We start from the raw sequence: 10,625 nt of genomic DNA, 5'->3' as shown, positions 1-10,625 counted from the left end.
TAGCCTCACATTGGAGAATTTGCACCATCCTCTTTCAGTGTAATTCCCATTTTCCTGGGCAAACCAAGCCCTTTTATTTGGAATGTAGTTTGGGGTCACTGGACCCCAATCTCCGGGAGGAGGGGCAAAGCTACGGCTTCTTTTTTAGAAGGTGGAGTCGCCATTGCAGCTTGCTTTGCCTCTTTGTCTGATTTTCTGTGTCCTTTAGCCTCTAATGTTCCTGACTTTTGCCTACATTGCATTACTGCTACCTGTTTGGGGGTCCATACCATATCTAAGAGTCATAGAATTTCTTCATTGTACTTTATTTCTTTACCTGCAGGAGTTAAGAGTCCTTTTTCTTTGTAAGTAGCCCCATGAACATGCAAAGTGACTAAAGCATATTTAGACTCTGTGTAAATATTTTCTGCTATCAGACCTATCAGCTCTGCTTTCTGAGAGGAAGTTCCTGTTGACAAAGACTGTGCCTCTACTACTGAGTCCAAAGTCACCACTGCATACCCAGTGTGGCAGACCCCTCTAGTATGAAGCTGCTCCCATCAGTAAAATATTCATTGTCCAGGTCTCCCAGGGGCCGGTCTGTCAAATCTCTCTGGCTTGAGAACACTTCGTCTACCACATCCACTCAGCAATGAATGGGGCTTCCTGACATGGATTCAATGGGGAGCAAGGTAGCTGGGTTTAGGGTATTCACAGTTTCTAAAGTTACGCAGGGATTTTCACATAGGAGCCCTTTTAATTGAGTTATTCTCCGACTTGATAACCAATACTGTTCCCTTTGGTCTGTCAAAGTTATAACTGAGTGTGGTACCTGGATTGTCAGTTGCTGTCCTAAAGTCAGTTTATTAGCTTCCTTTGCCAGCAAAGCAGTGACAGCTAGTTTCTTAAAACAAGGAGGCCATCCAAGTGCCACAGAATTCAATTGCCTGGGTAAGTGTGCCACCGGGTGATGTCATGACCCTATGGCTTGAGTTAGAACTCTTATGGCCATTTCCTTTTGCTCATGGACAGACAAGAAGAAAGACTTAGTTAGATCTGGCAGTCCTAAAGCTAGGGCCTGAGTCAAAGCTTCTTTGATTTCCTTAAAAGCCTTCTCCTGTTTGGCCTCCCAGAGGAGGGGCTCCTTTTTCCTCTCTTTTTGGCTTCATATAATAGCTTAGCAACGAGCAAGAAATTTGGGATCCAGATGTAGCAGAACGCTGCTGCTCCTAGGAACTCTCTTGTCACCGGGTGATTGGAGTAGAAATCACATACTGAGCCATCTTTTCCTTTGGCTTATATAGAAGCCTAAATACTCATCACTTTTAGGCAGATTTGAGCCTTTTTCCTTGACACTTTATATCCTGCCTTTCATAGCAGGTGCAGGAGGTCTTGAGTCGCTTGAAAGGAGTCCTCTCGGGTTGGGACTGCTAGAAGAAGATCATCAATAGTGACTGGAGCAAGACCCAGTCACTATTCGGTGGGGTATATGCTTTAAGGTCTGAGGCCAGTGCCTCTTCAAAGATTGCAGGAGAGTTTTTAAATCCTTGTGGGAGTCTTGTCCAAGTGTACTGTGATTCACCCCATTGAAAAGCAAAAATAGACTGACTGATTGGTGCAAGCCAGAGACAGAAAAATGTGCCCTTTAAATCTAGGACTGTAAACTAAGTGGCCCTTGCTGGAATGTGTCCCATTAAAGTAGATGGGTTTGGCACCACTGAGTGGATGGTCACCATGGCCTGATTTTCCACACACAAATTCTGTACTGGTCTATATTCACCAGACGGCTTCCTCCCTGGCAAGAGAGGGGTGTTCCATGGTGACTGGCATTTGACTATGATTCATGCTTATGAAGCCACTCTAAGTGTTTGCGGACACCCCGTAGGATCTTGGGGAGTACCGGGTACTGTCCGACCAGAACCAGAGTTGCTCCCAGTTTTAACTCTACCACCACTAGTGCCTGACGTGCAACCAGTCTAGGTGGGATACTTTAGCCCAAACTCGGGGAATTTTAGTAAGCAGCCCATGCATTTCATTTACCGCTGGTTCCAGAGTCTTTTTTACATATAGTCTCCATTCTTCAGCCTATGGAACAGTAAGGGTTAACATCATAGCCTCTGGGCGAAGTATGTTTAAAGTTAATTCTTATGGATAAATATCCAGAAGAGGGATTGCTGCATCACATGATAATCTTATGTTAATTTTTTTGAGAAACCTCCACACTGTTTTCAGTAGTGCCAAGTTTTTAAACAAACCTCATCACTCAGTTCCTTTGGAAGGAGGTATGTGCCACAAGATACATTTCCTCTATTATTAATGCATAGTCATGCAAGCGTGCTTGTGTGTGTATTTGACTTAGTTCATATAGTAAGATTAAAATAGCATCTTTGCACAGTAGTGGAGAAAGATATTGTTAAAATATATGGAAACCAGACTCTTCATTTATAATATTTTAATCACTAGTATGGATTCTTAGGAAGGCTAGTGTTATTTGTTTACATATCTTTAACTTTATATTTTTATATTCTGCTAAATAACTTGTATTTCTTCCAGGCAGCTTTTCTGTTTAGCCATGAGGATTTATTTACCTGACTATGAGCACAAAGGAAAAGTTACTTGTTATTGGGAAGACGTTATACATTTCTCTCAACTATGTAATCTAACATAAAACATTTCTTCATGTTCTTATTGGACGTTTACATATTCCCTGGTAAAATTCCTGTTTAGATCTTTTAAACACACAATGAGTATAAACTTTTCACAATGAGTATAAACTTTTCAAGAAGACAGCAGAAGTTGTTAAGCTATTGTAAGATTCATAAAATATCAAAAATAATAAAACAACAAAATATGAACATTTTGTGAATTTAGATATCTTCAGCTCTTTCAATTTCTTAAACATTGTATTTTATGTATCCATAGGTATTTTAAACATGGAATACGTGTTCTGAAAAACAGTGCAAATGAATAAAATCGCATGTGAGAAACATGATATTCAAGTTTTTTGAATAATATTAATGAATTAATAATGAAATGTTAATTTTTCAAACTTCCTGTATTGATTTTATGTTTATTTTACAAATTAATTTTTAAACCTCATAAATAACTCATGAAAATATTGTAAAAAGTTAAATACTGCAGAATTCTGTAGAAAAAAATCTAAAATTCCCATCCTTGGATTTATGTTTAGTCGTCTAGATTTCTTTTATTTTTTTTTTTTTGGGTGCAAGTTTACATGTATTTTATGTTATTTCATTGCAAAGAAGACTTTTTTTTTCTGGAAACTACTTTTTCTGTTTAGCAGTGGAATAAACTGTTCTCTGCAATGGCTACACTGATACATTTGTTGGAGCTATATGTGTTCATTGACTGGAGCCAATAGAGTGCTGGAGGAAATATTCTGTTCATACACGTGCTTATGTGGGAGGATTTCTGCATGACAGATTTCTAGATGTAGAACTTCAGTTTCAAACTGTATATTGACATTTTATTTTAGAAGGTTATTTTGCATTTATACTCCCTCAAAAATAGATTTCTCAGGTTTTTATAGGTTGAAAATCTCTATAGCATTAATTTATTGGCATTGTTTCTATTTCCTGAGCACCAGTTACTTTATAATCTTTCACATGTTTTTGGCAATTTTTACTTTGAAGTGCACATTTATATTTACATTAAGTTTTATATTGGAATATTTCTCTTTTTTAGTTGGTGATTGTAGTACTTACTAAACAATAGATACCCATCTTTTAAGTGTGTTGTAGAATAGGTTTAATGTGAATTAATTCAGGCTTATAAGAATGATAAAACAACATTATTAACCTTTTCCACCTTATTATTCCTGATTTTCTGTATCAATACCTGGATGATTTGTATAAAATATTCTGTTGTAAACACTTCCTATAATTTTTTTAACATCAGTGTTTTAATCTATGTGTGTTTGTGTATGACATGATTTATATATACATATACAAATACGAATCTATATATTTAGTGATCTATATATGGTGATATATATGTGTGTATACACACACATATATATAGTGATATATATTTAAATCATGCCTTAGGCTGAATAATATTTGTTGGGAAACTTGTTTAATATTGAGACTTCTGGTTACCAAAGACACCTGCGTTTCTGTCAATCTGGACCACTTTGATCATAAAGTACTTCACTGATGTGCAGATTAAAGGTGTATGGCTTGATTTAGCTATTTTCCACAAACTGTATAAACTTTTTGTATTCTTTGCATATATATTTTTGTTATTCTGAAAATTTAGTGTTGTCATATTACATTTATAGGAGGGAAGGATCAAAAGACTGTGGAAAAGAGAAAAAACATTAGACATGATCATTTAAAGTATAGTTATGTAGAATAATAATTATTATTTCAAACTGTCTTCAATAAACACGTTGAATTTCCCAACATACCTATTAGATAGTAAAGTGATGCCGTGTCTTGTTTCAAAAGAAATGGACATGTATATATGCATATATGTTTAGCAAGACTGAAAATTGACTACGTCACTTTAGAATGCATTTCCTATATTATCACAAACTAAAATTAAGAACTTACATTTGCTATGAAAGGTCAAAAATGAGAATAAAACCAATATGAAATTTAGGATTGTTTTTCCTAGCTCTGTTAAGAATGATGATGGTATGCTGATGAGAATTGCACTGAATTCATAGATTGCTTTTGGCTGTATGGTCATTTTCATAAAATTGATTCTACCCATCCGTGAGCATGGGAGATGTTTCCATTTGTTTGTGTCATCTATGACTTTTTGACAGTATTTTGTAGTTTTCTTAGTGGAGGTCGTTCACCTTCTTGGTTGAGTATATTTCTAAGTATTTTATATATTTTTGTTTGTTTGTTTTGAATCAGCTGTTGTGAAAAGGGTTGAATTCTTGATTTGATTCTCAGTTTGAAGTCTGCATAGCCAAAGCAAGACTAAGCAAAAAGAAGATATCTGGAGGTATCACATTCCCCAACTTCAAAGTACTACAAGGCTGTAGCTACTGAAACAGGGTAGCACTGGTATAAAAACAGGTATGTCGACCAACGGAACAGAATCCAGAATCCAGAAATAAAATCAAATACTTATAGATAACTGACCTTTGACAAAGCAAACAAAAACATAAAGTGGAGAAAGGACACCCTATTCAACCAATGATGCTGGGATAATTGACAAGCCACATATAGTAGAATGGTACTGAATCCACATCTCTCAACTTATTTAAAAAAATCTACTTAAGATATATGAAAAAATCAAACCTAAGACCTGAAACAATAAAAATTCTAGGAGATAATATCAGAAAATCTCTTCTAGACATTGGCTTAACAAGGACTTCATGACCAAGAACCCAAAAGCAAATGGAACATAAACAAAGATAAATAGATGTGGCTTAATTAAACTAAAAAGCTTCTGCACAGCAAAAGAAATGATCAGCTGAGTAAACAGACAACTCACAGAGTGGGAGAAAATATTCACGAACTATGCACCTGACAAAGGACTAATATTCAGAATCTATGAAGTGTTCAAACAAATTAACAAGAGAAAAACAAACAATACCATTAAAAAGTAGGCTGATCATGGATTGACAGTTCTCAAAAGAAAATATACAAAAGTCCAACAGACATAAAAAGATGCTCAGCATCACTAGTTATCATGGAAATGCAAATCAAAACCACTATGCAATACCACTGTCCTCCTGTAAGAGTGAACATCACTAAAAAAAAAACAAAAAATAATACAATATTGGCATGGATGTGGTAAAAGGGAACACTTTTACACTGCTGGTGGGAATGTAAGCTAATACAACTACTATAGAAAACAGTATAGAGATTCCTTAAAGAACTAAAAGTAGATCTACAGTTTTACCCAACTATCCTACTACTGGGTATGTACCCAGAAAAAAAGAAGTTATTATATGCAAAGTATCTTGCACACACATCTTTACAGCAGTACAATTCCCAACTGTAAAAATATGGAACAAACCTAAATGTCTATCAACCAATGGTTGGATAAAGAAAACTTGATACACACACACACACACACACACACACACACACAGGCACACTTGGAATACTACTCAGCTATAAAAAGGAACAAAATAATGCCATTAATGGCAACCTGGATGGAGTTGGAGACCATTATTCTAAGTGAAGTAATTCAGGATTAGGTAACCAAACGTTGGATGTTCTCACTTGTAAGTGGGAGCTAAGCTATGAAAATGCCAAGACATAAGAGTAATATAATGGACTCTCAGGACTCCAGGAAAAGTCGGAATGAGAAGAGGGATAAAAGACTACACTTTGGGTGCTGTGTACACTGCTTGGGTGATGGGTGTGCCAAAATTTCAGAAATCACAACTGAAGAAATTGTCCATCTAATAAAACACCACGTGTTCCCTAAAATTTATTGAAACAATTTAAAATATGAGAATAAAATCAACCAGATGAATATTTCTAAATGACCAGAAAAAATGGGTAAACTTAGGCTCAGGGTGAAAGATTGGCTCAGCAGAAGGTTGGGACTGGACCCCAGCTCTCCTGACTTTTAGTCTGGTGTTCTCTTCACCACTCACTCACTCATTTCTCCATTTCTAATTTTTTTTTTTTTTTTTTTGGACAAAGATGTCTTGATTTTGTTGATATCACATGGAAAGCCTGAATTGGCTCATAGAACCAAAGCCTTAGTAAAATAGTTCAACATTACTGTAGGAAGCAGGTAGCAGTAGCTATATTTCTAATTCCACACACATTCTACTGGGGAAATGAATAAAGCTCTAAAATAATAAACATTTTGCCACAAGTTTAGGGAAAAACCTGACGCTGAAGCAGTATGCACGGTAAAGGCCAAGCAGCACTACTCATCTCAAAATATTAAAAGGAAGAGAGAGTTTTTTAATACAATTCAATGGTTTAATAATTCCTTTAACAACAGTTAAAATATGAAAATCCTACTCTAAATGAAGCCAAGTAATCTGAGTATTTGCAAAACAGTGCCAGTAGTGTCAGTGGACTTCTTAATATTCTTGTGTTTAAGTAAAATACGTGAAATGTACTTAAACTCTGTAAAAATTGTTTCACGCAACCTGGGAATGGGAGCAACAAATTTCAATATAAGCTCGACAAATTTAAATAGCAGCTCGTATGGCTTTATACTATTTAATATTTTTGCCAATATTTTCCTTCTTTACAAAAAGTATTTCTGACCATTAAACAGGTATTAAATCTCTGAAAACACATTTTTATTTGACAAGGTAAGTAAGTTTTAAACAGATTTCCTGTCACAGAAAAAAAGAAATCTTGCATCATAACCTTTCTTATTGGAATAAACTGAAGAAGTCCCATCTATCTGGTTTCCCTGCTTCAAGACTCAAATACATCTCATCTCTTTATCCCTTCTTTCCAGTTCTAGCAAATTTCCAGACATAAAACATACAACATTTTATGATGTAAATATCACGGTTGCCACACAGGCCAGCAGGAACCCAATCACATCCAAAGAGTGGTACCGGAGCCAGGTGAGGTCGTGGGCTGCAAGCTGAGGGTGCTTGGCTCCTTTATGGTACCTGACAACTTCAATCCAGAAGAGTGCCCAACCTTTACTGGTTGATCATGACAAATTCTTGATAACTTCATAATGTTCTCTTTATATCTGAAGGATAAACATAGAGATATCAAAATTGAAAGTAAGTTTATTTTCTTGAGCATATCAAGTCCATGTAAGGTTTTTATTTTTATTTATTTATTAATTTATTGAAACAGAGTCTCACTCTGTTGCCCAGGCTGGAGTGCAGTGGTGCAGGCTCGACTCACTGCAACCTCCACCTCCCGTGGTGTCAAGAGGTTTTCCTGCCTCATCCTCCCAAGTAGCTGGGATTACAGGCTCACACCACCATGCCTGGTTACTTTTTGGATTTTTAGTAGAGAGAGACAGGGATTTTCCATGTTGGCCAGGCTGGTCTTGAACTCCTGACCTCAGGTGATCCACCCGCGTCGGCCTCCCAAAGTGCTAGGATTACACGCATGAGCCACTGCGCCCGGCACATGAAAGGTTTTTAAAGTGCCAAATGATTCAAAGTAAATGATGTATAATTGACATAGAACTTGTGCAATTTAGTTTGAGTCATCATAGAAACTTTGGCTTTTACATTGGAATTTTTTAAAGTAAAACGGAAAGTCAGGAAAATTAATTTCTTACAGGCAAAACAAATATAAGGCATTTTATTACTATTTTTTAGTTTGTTAATTTTTAGTTTTTGTGGGTATTTACCAGGTGTATATATTTATGGGTTGCATGAGATGTTTTGATACAGGCGGCAATGTGAAATGATCACATCATGGAGAATAAGGTGTCCTTCCCTTAAACATTTATCCTTTGTGTTGTGAACAATCCAATTATACTCTTTTAGTTCTCAAACAGGCATATGAGAATGTGGGCAACGTCATGATCAAATTTAAGTGCTTTAGAAAGATATGAAAATACAATTTGAGAATTATCAAGTTTAAGTTCCAAAAAGGAATTGTGTCACGGTGAGTGAAATGCCTCATAGCTAGTCACTCTGCTTCTATCCTACCTTTTGTCTCCTACTGTTTCCTACCCAGTAGCCAAAATGATATTTTTGAAATAAAAGTCAGATTTTGCCACTCCCCTAATTAAGATTTTTGCCTGACTTCTCATCATATTAAGAATAAAATCCAACTCTGTTATTTGGCCTACAGGACCCTGCAATGTCAAACACCAGCAAGTTCTTCTCCTAACAAGTTTTCCATACACACTAGGTCTTCTAGAGACATTGACCTTCTATTTTTCTTTAGGGTGCCAAAAGCGTTCTCACCATAGCATCATTACACATTTTGCCCCCTCTCTCATACTTCTGGAACATTCTTTCTTGCAACAACCCAAGGCATGCTTCTATTTCTTTTTGAGGCTTCCCTCTAAGTGTTACCTCTAAGAGAGGCTTTTCCTGGCCACACTGTGATGGAACCTCTAGTATTTTCTCTATTGTTTTATGCTTATTTTGATATTTGATTCCTATAATTTTAAGTATATTATATATCCTATAAAATAAATCTTTAAATATTAAAGCCAAAAGATAAATATACATACACTAAGTGAATAGGTCAAAAGTGTAAGATCACCTTGAACATTATCTTGAAGAGAAGATATCAATTTACCTACTCTTCAGATCATGGTGTAGGATATCACAACCTGCCTAGAATAACTCTCTTGTCCTGAATCATTTAGTCACTACTTTTGTCCTCCAATTAAATACTAGCCTGACTTCAAATATCATACATTAGTTTTCTTTGTTTATGTAACTGAATTATATAACATACATTCATTAGAGTCTACTTTTTAAAACTTTTGTGTAGCAGTTGTTGGTTAATACCATTGCTGTGTAGTATTTTGTTGATGGCTAAACCACGATTATGTCATCATTTTATGAGCAATAGACATTTGGGTTACTAACAATTTTTGGATAATATTAATAATTCTGTCATAAACATTCTGGTATATGAAATGCACGAGTTCTTTGTCCCCCCTCACAAGATGTGTGACTCATCTGTTCAGTCGCCATGCACGTTCAAGCCCCTTAAGGGGGAAGGAGCACACAGACAGGTAAGTGCAGGAGCCTGGGCGAGCCCCCCTGGGCTCTGGCACCATGGCAGCATACAGGGGTGGGTGTCTGCAACTCCTGAAGCCCAACTGGGTATGTGTTAGTGTACTCTTTTAGCCTTGCCATGTACTGATGGCTTAAGTGTTAACCAGTTCAGCGTCCTGTTAGTACTCAAGTCCTTGTCCAGCATCCAGGAAGAATCAGGTCACATATGGACTTGGAGGACAATTTCAGGGGTTTTACTGAGTGGTGGAGGTGGCTCTCAGTGGGATGAATGGGGAACCAGAATGGTGATGGAGTGGGAAGATGATCTTCCTTTGGAATTCGGTCATCCAGCATCCAATCTCCTCTCCTCTCCAATCGTCTTCGGCTGAACTACTGTCGGCATTCAGAAACTCCTTCTCTTCTCTCTGATGCACCATTCTGCCATTCTTCTGCTCTTCTGTTCATGCCGCAGGGTTGGGGTTTATATGGGTACAGAATAGAGGTGTATCGTAGGCCAAACGGCAACTTTGGACCTCAAAAACAGAATGTCTCTTCTCATTTAGGGCCAAGAGTTTTCAGGCTTGAGGGTGGGACATTTGCAGGGGAACCAACCACTTCTACCCAGTATTTTTCTGTTTCCTGTCCCTGTCATATACAGCACTAGGTTTCCATATGTATACATATCTGTTGGGTATATAATTGAAAGTAGTATTGCTGAGATAAAAGTGCATGCATAATTACAATTCACTTCTTAACTTTGTTTTTTTTTTTGAATTTTTATTTGTTAAAGTTTTATTTATTTATTTAATTTATTTTTGGAAACAGTTTTGCTCTTGTTGCCCAGGCAGGAGTGCAATGGCACGATCTTGGCTCACTGCATCCTCCAACTCCTGGGTTCAAGCAATGGCTTATGCCTGTAATCCCAGTACTTCGGGTGACCAAGGTGAGTGGATCATCCGAGGTCAAGAGTTTGAGACCAGCCTGACCAATATGGTGAAACCCTGTCTGTACTAAAAATACAAAATTGGCC

At 36.8% G+C, this 10,625-nt stretch overlaps 1 protein-coding gene and 1 pseudogene across 4 annotated transcripts in view; one reads left to right on the top strand and one right to left on the bottom strand.

The window, feature by feature from the left end:
* LOC105501230 (UDP-glucuronosyltransferase 2B9) overlaps positions 1-10,625 on the top strand; it is a 476,097-nt gene that overhangs the window by 333,523 nt on the left and 131,949 nt on the right. The gene's annotated exons all lie outside the window — the stretch shown is intronic.
* LOC105501343 overlaps positions 7,310-10,625 on the bottom strand; it is an 18,426-nt pseudogene continuing 15,110 nt past the window's right edge.

This window comes from Colobus angolensis, unplaced genomic scaffold, assembly GCF_000951035.1.
Source record: "Colobus angolensis palliatus isolate OR3802 unplaced genomic scaffold, Cang.pa_1.0 Scaffold70, whole genome shotgun sequence".
NCBI lineage: Eukaryota > Metazoa > Chordata > Mammalia > Primates > Cercopithecidae > Colobus > Colobus angolensis.
Note: the sequence above shows the minus strand (reverse complement) of the source record. Positions and strands in the feature narration are given on the sequence as shown.